The sequence below is a fragment of the Euprymna scolopes genome, chromosome 24 (assembly GCF_053919585.1).
Source record: "Euprymna scolopes isolate OS-2025 chromosome 24, ASM5391958v1, whole genome shotgun sequence".
NCBI lineage: Eukaryota > Metazoa > Mollusca > Cephalopoda > Sepiida > Sepiolidae > Euprymna > Euprymna scolopes.
In genome coordinates this window covers 45,236,056-45,254,611 of record NC_136505.1, presented here as the reverse complement: position 1 = coordinate 45,254,611, position 18,556 = coordinate 45,236,056, and the positions used below count along the sequence as shown (strand labels likewise).

General features: G+C 35.7%; 1 long non-coding RNA gene across 1 annotated transcript in view; it reads right to left on the bottom strand.

Moving 5' to 3' along the window:
* Positions 1-11,891, bottom strand: part of LOC145246690 (uncharacterized) — a 79,470-nt gene extending 67,579 nt beyond the window's left edge. The window contains exon 1 of the long non-coding RNA XR_013863151.1: positions 10,392-11,891. This is a non-coding gene — a long non-coding RNA (uncharacterized LOC145246690). The remainder of the gene's footprint in view (positions 1-10,391) is intronic.
* Between the last annotated feature and the right edge of the window lie 6,665 nt (positions 11,892-18,556).

The window sequence follows — 18,556 nt, the reverse complement described above, 5'->3', positions numbered from 1 at the left end:
ATTTGGATCAATGGAATAATTTCGATTTTCTTATGTGATTATAGAAATAGCTACTCTGATGTAAAAAATTTTTTTTTTAAAAACAGTTGACCTTGGCAGAGTAAGTCGAATATGGATGTTACTTTTGCTGGTACTTTTCTTTTGCACCAGCACAAAATTCAACATTCATAGCTCAAAGCAGCTTGATTTTTAACCTTTCGTACCTGTATGTCGCTAGTTCAGACGGTGACGGCGATGAAGAAATAAATGGCGACAGATGGTTGGAGCGCTAAATGTTATGGTTTCGATTCTAGCGGATAACGCTCAAGCCATAGTTTTTTATTTAACTTTTGAAATCATTACTATATATTGGATAGTAATCAATTGAGAATTGATTCTATAATAATAAACAAGAAATCTAGTATAGTATTTTACGACCAGGCAATATATATATGTGTGTTTGTGTGTGTGTGTGTTGATTTTTATAGGTTTTAATGGGAACATACATATATATATATATATATATGTACTAGTATGCATGCCCGACGTTGCCCGGGTGTTTGGAGGTGGGTGTTTAGCAAAAATAAAATAAATAAAAAAGTGGTAATAGGAAGGCAGGCTGCGAAGGAGGAAACAAACAGGAAAAAACGTTACGTCTTTGCTGTTACGACCACTAGAAAACTGGAAGTGACGTAGGTTTAAATTAAGGCTAGACAATCGAAAAGAGGGGATGACTTTCAAAAATATCGGGGAAAGAAGCGACCCCTGATGGACGGAAATAAATAATATCGATAACATCACGAAATTATGTATCTTACTCATTTTTATTTTTGTACCGCTTACTTATTGAGAAGTATTTTTTATGTATTGATTCAATAAAGTGAAACTGCATGGCCAATTCTACCATTACATCCTAAGTTTCTTACATCTCTGCGTTGTTCTGTCTTCTGTAAACCTTAATTTCGTTTATACAGGGTGACCCAAAAAAAAAAAAAAGCTAAATGGAGGCCATCTAGAACATATGCTGTAGAACGGAGAAAAAGAAAGGCCAAAGACCCTAGTTTTTGATGTGATGTTTTGAATATAATAAACTAGTTATGACCAAAGTTTCATTTCAATCGGACAAAACACTAAGAAACGGTGCCTAATTAGAGTTGGGGCCCGTTTTTGGGGGGGTGTCACCCTGTAAACAAAAATTTGATTCCCGAGCCACGCCGGATACATTAACTATTTATTTATATTTCTAGTGTTCATTTTTGGTATTCTATTATCGCTTGTTTTACGCGTTGACACGGTAGAATAAAAGATTTAAGAATAAGAGATCGTCGGAATATAATTTCCTTCTTTCTTTTTTCACTTTTTTAAAACTTTAGCAACGTTTTGTTTTTAAAGGTTTTTATTGCAATGTTTTTTTTTCTTTACTTGTATGATTACACGTCCTTTTTTTAACATAGATCTTTATAATGACTATTAGTTTTAAAAAAATAAAGAAAAACAGAACGTAGTAAGCGTAATCAGCTGAAAGTCGGTGTTGTTAAAACAATCAAGTGTTAACTATTCTACACTTCCAAGTAACAATTTCCGAGATTTAATTCGACATACTGCTATCAAAATTCACTACTCAAAATTCGACACTGCTGTTTAAAACTCGTTACTTCAAAACACGACCCACTGCTTAAAATACTTTCTATTACAACGTCCAAATCAAAAATCAACCCTGCGTCTGTAAAATCAATTTTTTTTTTTTTAAATTTCAAACCGGAAACGTCTTATTTGCATATTAGGTGAGAATATCGCAAACATATTAAGAAAAAGGGCGGCCATTTTATTTTATTTTCTCTTCATTCTTTTAAACTGCACGCAACCCTACAGGCTGCAACAAAAGCAGGTTTGTACCAATTTTTAAGACGTTTAATCACAAAAGATGATTTTTTTTTTAATTTTGCCTTTGGTATCATTTCAGATCACATTCGAGAAATAAAGATAAAAACTCGAAATGTAACTAATTGTGTTATTGGGGAAGGCAATCCTTGCTGTTTTATGGACCATATGATATGAAAAATATGATATGAAAAATATGAAACGAAATTAAGATGAAAGGCGAATAGAATGTTGAAAGTTACATCTTCTGAAACATCTTGGAGGCAAACCATTATTCGAGCAAGTTTACTCAAAACTACAGTTTTCTTCTTTTCGAATAATGTTCCGAGTATAAGATGGTAATAGGTGCAGATGATGTTATATGGTCCATCTCGATCGCGTTCCATTTTCGCGATCGTCATCAGGGCGTAATTTGTTATTGTCTCTTTAGAAAAATGTGTTTATTTACTTCTAGTTTATTATTTTGGCGATAGAACATTACTATGTATTTCAGTCTTTACTAATGTAACTTACTAAACTACCCCTTGGTGATGATCGCGAAGATCGAAAGCGCTCGAGATAGACTGTACGGTCAACTTGGATGTGTATTACACCATCTACACCATAACACCTGGAAGATTGCCTGCAGAGTCCAGAAAATATTTTTTACAATATATGCACAAAAGTAAACTCAGTAGAGTTTAGTAACACTTGCTTGACCACAAACACACACAGCATATTTGTTAGGTGCCATTCTTTGCGTAGTAATACATATATTTTTGCTGAGTGATGGGGCCTGTCGCGTAACGGTAAGGCAATAGATTTCCCATAATCCCATCTTTACAGAACTTTCTCTTTTTCTTCGGCTGACCAGCATGGAGAAAGCACCCATATTTTGGTGTTTCCATTAGGAGAGGTGGGGTACGCCCTCCCGCGCAAAGAATTAGCTAAGGTAGCCTAGCTAGGATGAAAGAAATCATTTTTAATTTAATTCGTTTTTTATTAATGTAGAATCTTGTAAAATATACCTAGTCAGGTTCTTTTCTCCTACAAATCTGTGTTGCATGTGATTTGTCACCACCAAAGCAAACATCACAGCCAGAAATCGACACCAAAGTAAACATAACAGCCAGAACGAAACGATAATCTTAACTGCACATTAACCAAGCAGAAGAGGTCCACACCTTTAAGGTATGTCCTATCGTTTTTTAATACTGTTCGTTCATACCGGTAAGGCTGATGCCGTTTACACGACGAATCAAGTAACCCTCCCCAGCAAACGATCGTGTTATATATGATGGTTTACGGTTGAGTATTATTTGTTCACACAGGTGGAGCTAGAAACGTCGCCACGACACTCAAGTAACACTCCACCGGCAAACGGATGGGTTTCACACACACACACACACACACACACACAAACACATACACACACACAAACACACACATACCCGCCTTGCAACGCAGAGATTGCTGAAGAACGCCATCTGCATGTTCAGTGAAAAATATTGCAGAGAAAAAAAGTGAAGATGAAGAATATGGAAACTCGAGGGCTGGAATCCAGCACTTGCACAATGAATAAGAAAAAGGAAACTAAGAATAGGGTGAAAATCGAAAATAGACGGTTTAAACAAAATGTTCGACTATTCTAACGTAGCTTTATAAGGGACACAATAACGGTAAAAAAAAATTCGCTCGAAACACAATAGTTGGAGGGTTATTACAGATCTTAATTCGAAATTGATCGTGCCTTTATTTTATAGGGGGGTTACCACTTATCAAGACCCGGAGGCTACTCGAGGTAAGGAGTTATCAATAGTACAGTAATCAATGGGATAATATTGTAGTAATCCTTAGTAATAGCAATTTGGTGAATTGGATTACTTAAAGAGACGGTTCATGAAGAATTTGTTCACATTGGACTTTAAGACGAGCAAATTGTAGTCAGCAGGTAAACAGGCAAACTAGAGAGAGAGAGAGAGTACCACAGGCGTGCAGCTCTAAGAAAGAAGCTTTGTTCATGGAATTTACGTTTTGATTTAGGCTTGGATAAAGAGTGGGGACAATTATTGACAGTGGTTCCAGATAGACGAGTGTTTTTCGTGAAAGATTGGCGAGGGGGGCATAGATTGGAGCTCAGACGAGCACTAACCATGAAAATAACGATAAAACAGAGACAGACTCGCAACGTCTCTTTTGCGAGAAAGGGGTTGCAGGGAAGAGAAAAGAGCATCCCCCACTAGGCTACAAAGTCTATTCTGAACTCTGTCAAGGCAGGATAAGATCTTCCTAGCAGCTTCTGACCAGATGTGGCAGCAATACTTCATCCTTGGACATACTTGTCTCTTATATAGGTAGAATATTGCATCAGCAGGTACATATCTACTGAATCTACTTGCTAAAAAATAAGAAAAAGGAAAATAAGAATAGGGTGAAAATCGAAAATAGACGGTTTAAACAAAATGTTCGACTATTCTACCGTAGCTTAATAAGGGACACGATAACGGTAAAAAAAAGCCGCTCGAGCACACAACAGTTGGAGGATTATTAGAGATCTTAATCTGAAATTGATCGTACCTACAACGAAGAGGGCCAATGGATCCTAGATGTTCCAAACAGCAACGAAAACAAACCCGAAATTCGAAAGCCAGATATAACAGGTGCACGATAAACAAAACTGTATGGGTCCCCGGAATTACAAAAAAAGGAAAACGCCATAGACAACCTACCCAGTTTGTGACTGAAACAACTTATAGCACTTTAAAGTAATTATAGCAAGATGAGATAAAAAAAAATTGGCAGATAATATATACGCCATGTAAGAAAAGTCTGTAAGATAGAACTCACTAACAAAAACAAAAATAACTTTACGTAACTAATAGATAGATAGAATTTTGAGAGTGAAGACACCACACCAGCAATGCTGTTTAAAAGATGATACAACTCTCATACCTAAAACGAATGAAACACAACACCCTAATAAGTATATCACTACTTCGCTGCGGAATCTATCAACATATCTCTTCTAGAGTATACCTGACAAAAGAACAATAAGGGTGCAGGAGGAGTTGCTTTTTTTATTAATACATATTGCCACTATGATGTAGGTTGCTATTACCAGGGACATTATCTACAGGGGTACTATGTAGGGAGTTGGGAAGCAAGATGTATGTTCACATTACATTTAAACTTCTGCATGTAAGTACAGTTGGGGAAGCAGGGGCCCGGAAGGGTTTTCCAAAGTATAGCAGTTCTGGGGAAGAAACCACTGGAGTAGAAAGCTCTCTTACATCTAGAGATCTCTGCTGTGTAGGCGTGGAATTTAGCTGCTAGTCAGGTTTGTCAGGAGTATTTACGTCGAAGGTGGTGCTTGCAGTTCGTCAGAGCATTCACCATTAAAATACTTGTAAAATAGGCAGAGCGGTGCAACATTTCGTCGATGAGATAAAGTGTGAAGCTTAGATGACAGTTCAGGACCTTTGACGACTCTCTTTTGAACCCTGTCTAATAGTGATATACTAGTAGCAGATGCACCATCCCAAATGTGACAACAATACTCCATACATGGGCGAATGGTGGCCTTATAGAGGTACAAAATACTTTCAGGCGCTAGTAGTTTTCTAGCATGGTAGAGAGAGCCTACTTTCTTCGCAGCGGCTCTGGCTATGCTCTCTATTTAACGGTTCCAACTCATGTTCCCTGTGAACGTTAGGCTAAGGAGTTTAAAAGAAGCACTTTCAGGTAATGTGTCTTTGGCAATTGCTAATGGTGGTAGATAAGGTGTCTTGTAATTATTGAAGGAAACAAGGAGCAGTTGTTAATTAAAAAGACCATTCTTGAGAACTGTAGGAAGACACAGAGGAACCTAAGCATGGCATGGATTGATTATCAACTGGCATATAATGGTGTCCTACACACGTGACTACTGTGGTGCCTTGATTTATATAAGATCCATTCTGGCTGTACATATAAAAATGGGGTAAACAACCTCAATAAACCACACAAACGTAAAAATCCGTAACATCAAAACCAGAAGAGGAATATTCCAAGGAAAAAAGCTTACCTCGTTTACTTTTCTGCCTTATAATAGATCCATTAATCAAGCTGCTCAATAAAAACCGGAGTGTCTACAATCTGAGTCAAGATCGCCAACAAAACTTGAACAAAAGGAGTCAACCACCTGATGTTCATGAATAATTTTAAGGTGTATGCCAGCTCAGATGCTGACTTAAGTCGACTCTCGCAGGTCGTACGTAACTCCTTCAGAAATACGGAAACGAAGTTTGATTTTGGACAAATGTGCCAAATGCTTCATCAAAGCTGGGAAAAATGTCCGAAGAGAAAACAGCATGATGAAAATACTGACCTTGAAAAACCAAGTGGAGAAAAATGAAAATACTTTGCCATAAAAGAGAACGATAAAATTCAGCCTACCAAGATGAGATAAAAATTGGCAGAGAATATATACGCCATGTAAGAAAAATCTGTAAGATAGAGGTCACAAACAAAAACAAAATAACTGTACTTAACTAACTAGACATGCCTGTAATAACATACAGCTTTAGCATTGTTGATTTGCCACAAAAAGCCATAAACAGACTGAGCACTAACAGGATAAAAATGTTACCCTGTACAGAATAATATATAGAAACCACTGTTTGCCAAGGCTATATCTGTCTAGAGGAGCGGGAGATATGGATCTCTCAGATATTGACCATCAGCATCGTCCTACTATTGTGAGCACCGAGCAATATCTTATGAGCTCTGTTTTATATATATTCTTTATTTCTACAAGGTAGTCGTCATAGCAGAGGAGTGATCGACGACCTTGGCTTGGCGTGGTTCCTCTACATCTCCATTTTGATACTTCTCCCCCACCCCGCCGGGAGGAGACCCATTTAGATCATCTGCTTCCTTTGAAGTTTTAAACCCAAGTCAATATTATGATTGTCAAACCGGAATGTGTGACATGCGACACGTCAACTTCCGGTTACTTGTTCGGATACTTTCCGGTGAAAACTTGACCAGGTCACAGTTTGACATATTGTCATAACCTGTCAAAGCATTGCTTCTAATCTCTTGTCCACACAACTCTATCTACCTAGCTATCTATCTAGCTATCTATCTAGCTATCTAGCTAGCTAGCTAGTTAGATAGATAGATAGATAGATAGATAGATAGATAGATAGATAGATAGATGATAATTAACACTTTAACCCTGCTATTATCTAACATCAGAATCAGAACCTTAAAATGGAACATCAACATTAATAGTCAGTATAACAACCTCCATCATGAAAATCGCCAAATATTTTGGACACGATTGTCTTACAAATGAGATAAAATCAGAAAACAAGTCTGCTATGGGAACAGAACAAAAGATTTATCAAAAATACACCAAGAACTTTCATTGCAAAACTGGAAATTTTGACCAACTAACAGCATGCCAAGTATTTTCTGGGTGAATTCATTCAAGACTATATAAATAATGAAGACTGACTAAAAAGACGATCACTCCGCTATAATCAGCACAGGATTATAATGGCTAGTCAATATCAAGGCTTGATGGATAATGCTTTTAAAAGACGAGTTATCTCAGTAATTACAACAGGTGCAGGTTCTACCACACAGAAGTAGAGAGTGTAGGCCACCTAACATCTAGTTATAAGTTCTGCTGGAGCGTCTACATATTTCCACTGGACGATCTGTGAAAAGTTGAATATTGAATGCAGCATCATGAGAACATACACCAAAAAGAAAGTTAAAAATAAGCCCTCTGTCTTCCATTCACCTGCTTTCCAGCTGACAACAGCTTGGTTGTCTTTAAGTTCAACATAAACAAATTCTTGTTGAACCGCCCCCATAAGTAATCCAATTTACCAAATTTCCATTAATAACGATTACTACAATATTATCCCATTGACTGCGGTACAGTCTATAACCCTTATCCTCGAGTGGTCCCCCGGGCCTTGATAAGTGGTGACTCCTATGTAAAAAAAAAAAAGGCCATGCATTAAGGATTGATGACCAATGTTTTTTTAAAACATTACAAGTGCAGTTTCTGCGACACAAAAGTAGAAATTGTGAACCAAGTGACATTCAGTTGGAATGGCTACTATACAATGTGACACAATGGAGTGTGTAGATATCTCTACTGGATCTTTTAAAAAAAAGGTTGAATAGCGAATGTAGAAACAAGTCTTGGGAACATATACTAAAAAGAACAGTTGGAAATAAGTCATAAACCATCCATTATGACTATGCGTTTCCTACAGCTGAATACCTGTGAGATGTGTCTATTAAACCTGCCATAGTGATATGGGACAAGAAGGAGAAAGAAGCAACCTTAGTAGAAGTTAGTGTCCCCAATGATGCTGGCTTAAATAGAGCTGAGAGGGAAAAATAACGAAATACCAAGGTCCTATGTATGACATTGAAAGAAACCGAAACTTTAGGAATATCGCTATAATTCTAGTAATTATAGGAATAACTGAACTCATAAAAACAGAATTTCAAAAACTACCTGACAAATATAACCGATAAACCAAGTGCAAGAAAGATTTAAACAATTGCACGAAAATAAGCGGTCATAATATTAAAAAGAACTTTCAGTTGAAATACATGCGATAGCGGATGAATGTTTGGCATCCCGTAGGATGCCCCATAACCAGCTGATAAGAAAATTGATAAAAAAAGGTGAAAAACATACACATACATGCACAAGCACGCATGTGTGTGTCTGTGTGTTTAATTTTAGAAAGTTATTTCCGACACTTTCAGGTATGTTATCCATTAAGTTGCCTTTTATGTTTTTGTTTACCTGAATAATATTATTTAAAAAGTTAATATTTAGTCCGTGAGGCTTAATATAAACATAAAATACAAGAAATGAAAAATGTCAATTGACACGCATATTAGATGGTCTCTATTCTTACTTTTTTTTTCATCATAGAGTTTATTCAAACATTCCTGAACACACGTGCACACATATCCGCGGGACTGGATATAGACATAAAATACAACCAATGAAAAACAAGAGAACTTGAATGCCTACTATACACAATCCTCGCAACTCTAAAGGGTCTTTGCGCAGATGTTTGTCAGGACAACGTGACATAAGTATACTTTTTCATTACAAGTAAACCCTGACTTAATATTCAAAATTGCATAGTATTCACAGCTCAAATAAGATCTCAGTATGGCTAATCCACACTGGCTTTTACGAGGAATGGGACAACCTCTCCAAGCGATGTTACTACAAATAATAAGTATGGATACTCCACCAGACCAGATCAATTCTTGCCCTGGAATTCAGTAAGACCAAAAGACCACAAAAAAGTTATACTATAACACATTTAAATGGTCAGTTGGAGAGAGGAAAATTGTTCTCAACTTCTTTAATAACTCAGTGATTGCGATATTAAGAAGAGCTTTAATAGAATATTCGAATATTTATGTATCCCGTATATGGATCAAGTATTAGGAAAGGGGCCCCTTGATTTCTGAGAACTTGAACTAAAAGAAAATAAAACGCACACACGAAAACCCATACAGACACATCTCTCTCTCTCTCTCTCTCTCTCTCTCTCTATATATATATATATATATATATATATATATATATATATATATATATATATATATATATATATGAACAAAGAGTTAATAAAATATGTTAAAAAAACACTTTGAAATGAGTTAAAAACATATTTAAACTGAAAAGGAAACACTAGATAAATGGATAGTCCTTAATCCGCGGAGTTTCGAAGAAATACTTTCCTTCTCATCAGAGAGTAGGAATTAGCAAAATGCGGGATCGGATTTTGCATGCAGAAGTAAGTCAAAGATCTTACTTGAAAACAAAAAAGTAAAGCAGGGGGAATATGGTGAAGAAAAGGGTGATTACACACGAAAGGATAGTCTGGTGGAAGATAAAAAAAATCCAGTGACGGTAAAGTCCAAATGTAAAACTTCAAGAAAGTTAAAAGTTTATTATATATATATATATATATATATATATATATATATTATTTTTTTAATATAATTATCCATTGACACGTGTTTCGTCGTCTACGACTCATCAGAGTGGCTGAATCTAACGATTCTAGCGATTCAGCCACTCTGATGAGTCGTAGATGACGAAACACGTGTCAGTGGATAATTATATTTAAAAAAATAATATATATACCCATGTGGGGGTACCAAATTGGTGTTTAATATTGGAACTTTATTTCTAACAGTATACAGTATGTTACGAATTAATTTTTTTTCTATTGTTTACGCGGATAACATTATTAAACAAGTAGTTGTTTAGTCCGCGGGGCTGGATATAAACATATCATACAACAAATGAGAAACATACAGAATTCGAACCGACGTCCATGTTAGACGGTCCCTACTCTCATTTCTGGCTCTCTGGAATTCTTTGTTTATATCTAGCTCCGTGGACTAAATAACCGCTACTTTATAAATTTTACACTATACATAAAAAGCAGCTTAATACGTTAGCTTAACTTGCTTGCATATAGGTATAAAAAAGATAGTTTACTAACCATTTTCTGTGTTATTTTTCATTTGTTATCTTCCTTTTGTCGACACGGATAAAAATGTTTTATTTTTTTATTTTGTTTTATGGCCACTCTGAGTGTCCGTAGTATTTCGTCCTTTTCATTGTGTCCGTGGAGTTATTATCCGTCTTTTTATTTACTTATTTTTACTTCGCAACGACTTAATATCCCGGTATTTCCTTCATCCTTGCACAAATGTGTACACGCTAACACACGCACACACTCACAGAGACACATGCCCAGGTATACATGCACATATACATGAATCCATGAAGGCCGATACGCGTGTGCGTAAGATCCAAGGTCCATAAAAATAAAATCTTTAATTTAAAATCCGCGGTGTTCATACGATCCGGTAATTTTCATCCGTCGTTTCTTCCGGAAAATTCTTCCCTTATAGGGGTTTAACTTAGGTTGGTCCATGTTCCGTTTCCGATTAAATTAAATATTCGTTAAAGTTGCTAGTTAGTCGGGGTTTTTTGTTCCATTCCTTCCAAAGATTGGAGAGGGTTTCGTTTTCAACTTTGTAAAAAAATAAATAAATAAAACATCCTCGTATTTAGTATGATCCAGTAAGTTTTATCCAGCTATTCCCCGGAAAATACTGTCTCATTCATGTTTAAGTTAGATTGGTCTAAGTTCCGTTTGCGATTAAAAGACTAAGTTGAAGATTCGTAAACCACAGTCCAGGAAATTCTTACTAGTTAGTCGGATCTTGCTATTATTTCTCTTAGGGTTTGGAGACGGGGTCGCGTTTTCAACATTGTAGTGTAAGCCCTTATTTACAGGCTATGAAAAATCGGGTTGTGGTTCCGTCATGCCATGACTGGCTTCTTACTAAGGCCAATTTGGGGGTAAAAATTTCCGTTTTACGATGTATAAAAGTAGGGAACCTCCACTGCTTGCATGTATAAATTGTGTTATGTCGGTCAAGGTTTTGTTCCTAACAGGGATGCAGGTTGAAGAATAGGCAATTACCATTTTTTTTTCTTCAGGAAAACCCTAATATATTTTACAGGTCTCTAGTTGCACGTCTTCCCAACGGGAACAGATTTAGGCACAAGGTTAGTTATTAATGTGGGAAAAATCTAGCTCTTTAAAACAAGGCATTCTAGATTGAAACAAAAAATAATGGTTTACTGATCGAAGACAGAAATGATCAAGTGTAGTATCAGAACAGATACTACACTTTATCATTGTAGCCAAAAAAAAACAAAAAAAAATAAGTAGTGCTCTTTTTAAAGAAAGTCGGCCGCACAGGCATGAAGAATGGAAGGTTTTCTAGTATGCTTCTACTTTCATAAAAATGTGCTTATCTTTCGGCGATGAGAAATCCCCACATTGTAGTATCCGTGCTCTTTGCAAATCACGGCCGACAAACATTGACGACTGCGACGGCGTCCGTTTATATGAGCTGCACCAGTAGTCAACAAGACGTGCAGCATGTGCAGAGAATGCCACACTTAAAGCTGTAACCCAAGCAGCAATCTGTTAGCAGTAGCAGGGGAAATAGTGATGCACCGCTTAACGTAAACAGAGCAGCGATTGATAACAGCTTCACTTATATACTACACGTAGTAGATTAAGTTATTGCAAACAAACGCCGGGTAATTTCTACGAAAAATTAAAACACAAAAACATTTTTCAGTTGAAAGTTGACTACAAAATGTACATATTTTAAACATATCCACACATATGTATAATATTTTAAAATAAATATTAATAATTATTTATTTTACCTAAAGACACTGATGTTTTATACTTACGCAATAATCAGTGTAGGAATTAATAAGTACTGTTGCAGGGAGATTCGAACCCAGTCACAAACTCAATCTTATAAATCTTATATATATATGTGTGTGTGTGTGTGTGTGTGTGTGTGTGTGTGTGTGTGTGTGTGTGTGTGTGTGTGTGTGTGTGTGTGTGTTGTGTATAATGGTATCGACAAAATGTTTTAACAGTCTTCCAAAACTCATAATGATCGGTTAATTGGTTTAAGAATAAAATATGTACATACAAATATATAAGCATATAAACATACTTAAGTTTACACACACACACACACACACACGGCCCTGTCGGTGGGGCATTAAAATACGCCAACTACCCCCCTACAGAGGGTAAAAGTCCCTCAATGGGGGTCCTGGATATGACCATAAACTATATCCAGTGGTGAGGCCCCAGCTTGTGGGCTTTGGGGAGTGTGGAGCCACCCTTTAATTACCATTGCTCCCAGGTCCACTCTGACCCGGAGTGGTAGTACCTGTTAGGGTCCCAACTATGGGTTGAATAGAAACCGACGTGAAAACAACAAATATATTCTATTAAAAAAAATTTTTCTTCAAAATCTTGGGATTCGGCATTAAATAACCTGAAAAAGGGTTGATATGCCGTAAAACAAAAACAACCAACCAACCAACCAACCACACACACACACACACACACACACACACACACACACATATATATATATATATATATATATATATATATATATATATATATATATATATATATATATGTTCGTTGACTGTCATGGCTCTTGTGAGCTGCGACGTTGTTTGGCTGTGGAATTTATTATACAATCTCTCACATTCTGAAAATCATATATATATATATATATATATATATATATATATATATATATATATATAGGTAGGTAGGTAGACGCACACATATACAGAAACACACCAATAGATAGATAGATAGATAGATAGATAGATAGATAGATAGATAGATAGATAGATAGATATTGTGCAGGTTTGTATAAACACGTGGCTTTAATTAAATATAGTGACGAATTTGGACAATTTAATTGATTATTATCATTTTTAAAGCCTTTATAACTAAATGCTAATTATTTTATACCTACACACACTGGTATTTCATGCTTACATAATCATCAGTGAAAGGTGACAATTGTTGCTGGTGGGAAAGTTCTAAACCCAGCCACGAAGCAACTTTTGACTCCATTTGCAAAGCCTCTATCTCCAGGCCACCAAACAATTGCCACGAGAATGAAAGAAGGCAATTAATAACCAATAAACGCTCAATTGAGGCGCAGACTTCAGACAATCTAGAGTGTTCGAACAAGAGAAGTCGTGAACATTGTATAAACGCTAGTTTACTGCCTCTTAGTTTATACTTTCCAGATAGTTATAATCCTCGAGTGCTCTTAAAGGGGCTTGGTAATCATAATTAAATAATAATTATTATTTATACCAACAGACACTAGTGTTTCATGCTTACGCAATCATCAATGTAGAATGTCAATTCCTGTCGGAATATGTATGTACGTACACAAAAATTGACATTCCATTTTTTCAGCTGGCAATGTTAAGAATAAGGAAAAATTTAAAAAATTATTGTAATTTTAATATTATTGGAGAACTTGTTTTTTGGAGGTATCTTGGGTCGGTTTCGTTTTCTGCTATTTAGCTAGACTATTAGCGAAATGTTTGATAACAAAAATTTTCTTCTAATTTTTGCTGATGAAAAAAGTGTCTTTGAAACGAACGGATACTAAAGCATTGTTAATGTGTACTTGAGGAGGGGGATTGTATGCTCATTGATGAAGATTGCGTTTTTTAATTTTTCTTAGATAAGAATTAATTATTCACATTTTTTTTATTCTGGCGTTCTCATTTTGAATATTATTTTCACACCGTTTCGGTCGATGTAAGCTTCGGCCTTCTTTAGGCGAAAGGATGGGTCCTTCTTTTTCCTCGTGTTACAAGTTGACCTAGTTTTAATGTGGATGCTTTTCACTTACATTTTATTTTATAGTAGTCCATTTGTTTATTTATCAATAATTAATTTGATAATCATAATTATCGTTATTATTGGGGTTTGTTTTTTGTTCTTTTGATCAGTTATTCCAAGATAAAATTTATTTTTATGCATATGTTTACTAGTTCTCTTCAGCAGTTTAAATTTGCGGGTTTCTTTAGCATTTAGGATTGCTAATTTCTCATTCAAACATAGTTTTCACGAATCCTACATGTTCTAGCTTGTCGTATTATTTTTCACTCGTCTATCGTTGAACGCCTACTTTCCTTAAGCTCTCAGAGTTGTTCTCTAATCCTGGTTTATTCATTTTTAAGGTGGGGTAAAATTTGATTCGCTATCTAGCAAACTCAGTATCACGGTAACATATAAAAACAAGCAGTACCATTCTTTCAATGCGACGAATCCTCACGATGATGAAACGCGGAAAATTTGGTGTAGCTTAATTGCCATATATGTTTTCAAAACTTATACATATAATTATTTTTATACTTACAGACACTAGTGTTTCATGCTTTCGCAATCAGCAGTGAAGATAGGACGATTGAACCTGATCGAAGGATTCGAACACTGCAACGTAGCCATCTTTGGCTCCACTAGCGACGATTATAAACCCCTAGTCCCGTCAACCGCCACGCGACGAAAGAAAAATGTAAACATTTATAAAGTATAACTTTAATTCAGACGATCTATAGTGATTGAGCGACAGGAATTCGTGATCTCGCAACAATGACAGCCTTTTTATTTCCCACATCGTACTCAATATTTAAGATTTTCTTTCTTAAAAGGGGCGAAATAGCATAAATATATATATATATATATATATATATATATATATATATATATATATATATATATATATATATATAAAAACATGAAAAAACAACAATAACAAAATCTAAATTTATAAGCGATAAAAATAAACAGTATAATTAATCTAGGATTATGGCCTAACGGTTAAGGCACCGGACTGTGAGGTTCGATCCCTAGAAACAGTTGAACTACGCTGACGAGAGGTAATGACCTCGAAACACGCGTGTACGTAGATTACTGTTTTAAAAATAATAAATAAATAAAAATGTTATATACGTCCAAATTAAAAAGGGCGACTTTCTAAGTAAATAAAAAATAAAAAAATGAGCTCCGAGGCGGAGCCAATATTAACCATATGTATCGCTTGAAAAAACAACAATAACAACATCTCTCTCTCTCTCTCTCTCTCTCTCTCTATATATATATATATATATATATATATATATATATATATATATATATAATTATTTACATAGTCAAGCAAGAGCTATGACCGCCAAACAACCAGAATTTGAGCTCATTAGTAAAACGCATTCGAATTCGGGATTCGAAACTTGAGTCTCTTGCATGTGAGGTGAGTACTCTGCCACTCCAGCAACTGTACCACACACAAGAAAGTCTATTAACATATATCAAAAAAAAACTGCGGCAAAATCTGACTACGGTTTAACCCTACTATGTTGCGAACAGGATGTGTGTTCATCCAACCAACAAGAACCCAAGCCAATGCCTCCCAAGTGTGAATTTTATAATTTTACGGTTTGCTGGCTGCCATGGCTCTTGTGAGCTGCGACTTTGCTTGAATGTGCAAATACTTTTATCATCTCTTACATTCTGAAAATTCTATTACCAATTGCTCGCTAGGTTAACATGTTGGGTGACATCGTTTTAACGAGTGTAAAATTTCTACTTATATATATATATATATATATATATATATATATATATATATATATATATAATGTACGGTCGAAAATTTATGTATGAACGTCTTATTATTAGACGAATAATTTAATTAAGATTTAATAAGAAGTGAATAAAAGTTGGAGTAATGTATATACAGGCGCACCGCACTATGGGTGAAAGTCTAGACATGGTTTCGTATTATTTGGATTCATCGAACTACTGTTCGCATCTTGAGTGTCATTTTCACAATGATTCGGTCGATGTAACCTCCGACCTTCTTCAGGTGTATCGTGTCGAATTCAGGAATGTTTCTGTCGAACTTGAGAATTTGGACGGAATTTTGAATGGTACCCCTTATTTAATTCGCGGTGGTAGCATGCGTTTGTCCCCTCAGCCATGACTGGATAGAGGTCCTAAGAAGTTAACAATTGTATTTTTTCGGAGATTACATCGACCGAAACGTTGTGAAAATCACACTCAAGATGAGAACAGTAGTCCAATCCATACAAATAATACGAATAACTAATTTTTATATTTGATAATAATATGAAGTTAAACGATGCAAATAATGCCAAAAAGATTTAATATATACCACAGTCTAAAATTAATGCTATAATCTTACATTGTTTTGATTGCATACAATGCCAAGTCGAACAATTGGTCCTGATCAATTCCTAATTTCTTGTCACTCATTTTACAATAATATGAAGATGAATGATGCCGATAAATACAATAGTCCGAAGAGACTTACTATATACCATTCACCAGAAGTAATACTGCAATCTTACAATTTTGGATCTTGGATAAAATCGAGTATATAAAATTGCCAGATTTCGACAGAAAGATACCTGATTTCCACAAGATACGCTTAAATTAGACCAGAGGATACATCGCCTGAAACGCTCAAGATGAGAACAGTAGTTGGAAAAATCTAAATAATTCGAAAAACAAGATAATATTCAGTGTTTCTTTAATGCAAAAAAAAAATAATACTATCGTTACCTGGTATGTATTTCGTTATGGCTACGCTGTGAGAATATTCTGGGATAGGATATTATCATCCTGAGATGGCGTCTTAATATTAATATGTTATGCTGCGATAGTTACATTTCTATTCGGAGTAACGTTTGTTCATAGTTTTGACCCACGTTGTGTCTAGATCCCGAGGTTTTTTAACCCACGTTGTGTTTAGATCCCGAAGCGCTGTCCGGACAGGTGGATAAGTTGGTTTTCTGTTATCACTAATTATCTACGGTGTTAGAGAAAATGTAGCAGCAAAAAAAAAGATATATTTTATCGCTTCATAAAAAAAATCTTGTTTTGGCACCGGTGGCGATGCTCATTAACATAGATAACAGGCGCTGGAGAACGCGTCTGATTTCAACAAAAGTTGCAGAGAAATTCTCTTCTTTCTTTTTGCTACAAACAACAACAAAGTGAAAAAAAACACGACGGTTACCACCGTGTCTGTTATTCAACAGCAGTTTATCTTACAAACCACTTCTCAGCCAGTCTGTCAAAACACGTCATCAATTGCTATTAAACCCTTAATAGAAAGGACGGCTGTCAATTGTAGATGTCTTGATCGTAATCTCCCGAGGGCTCCACGACTTTGGTTATTTTAAAACAAGGCCGACACTGTTTTTTTACGGCACGGCAAAGGGTTAACCAACAGCTAATCAATATTATAATGACAAGCACCTTTAATAGATTTAATACGTGTTGTAGATATTGAGAAAATCGTATTATTTCTCCTTGTTTCGGGATTCGTCCAAGTTTAAATAATGGTAATCACAGCCAATGTGTGCCACACAATATTGTACAATTGTTGAAGTAAGATGTCAGTAGCATCCAGTAGCAACCGGGTCAGTTTGTACATGCATACATACATACATACATACATACATGCATACATACATGCATACATACATGCATACATATATACATACATACATGCGCGCATACATACATACATACATGCGCGCATACATACATACATATTAATAAATGCATACATACATGCATACATGCATACATGATGATTGCAACGTCTTGTCAGACGAGTGCCACTCCCTCAGACATTTAAAATCCATGAGCCCAAATGTCTGAGGGAGTATCTATACAAAGATGATGTTACAGAGTCTTAGTTTTGTACGACAGCTAAGTCTCTCTCTCGGTTCAAAATGTTGAGATCCAGCAACAAGCAAGAGCAAGATAGCCAGCAACAAATTAAACTGCAGACCAGCTTAATGCGGGTACTGGTCTTCCGCTTTATGGTTTTTTAAATCAGAGATTTGCTTCTCCTAGAAAGGTTGCCTTCACCACGGCTTACGGGAGCCCTCTCTACCCCAATACACATATACACACACACAAATATACAGGCATACATACATACATGCATACATACATAGATGCATACATACATACATACTAATAAATGGAGCATGTTACAATTTTACTAAATCCATAATTTCAGTTATGTAATTAATATTTCCACACACTTCTTGCCATATTAGTACTTATTTTATTTTTATTTTTACAAGAGAGTCGCCACTTATCAAGGACAGAAGGCCACTCGAGGTTAAGGGTTAATGAGTAAAAAGTGGAAGAGTGGTAATCGTTAATGGTGTAGATTGGGTATAATT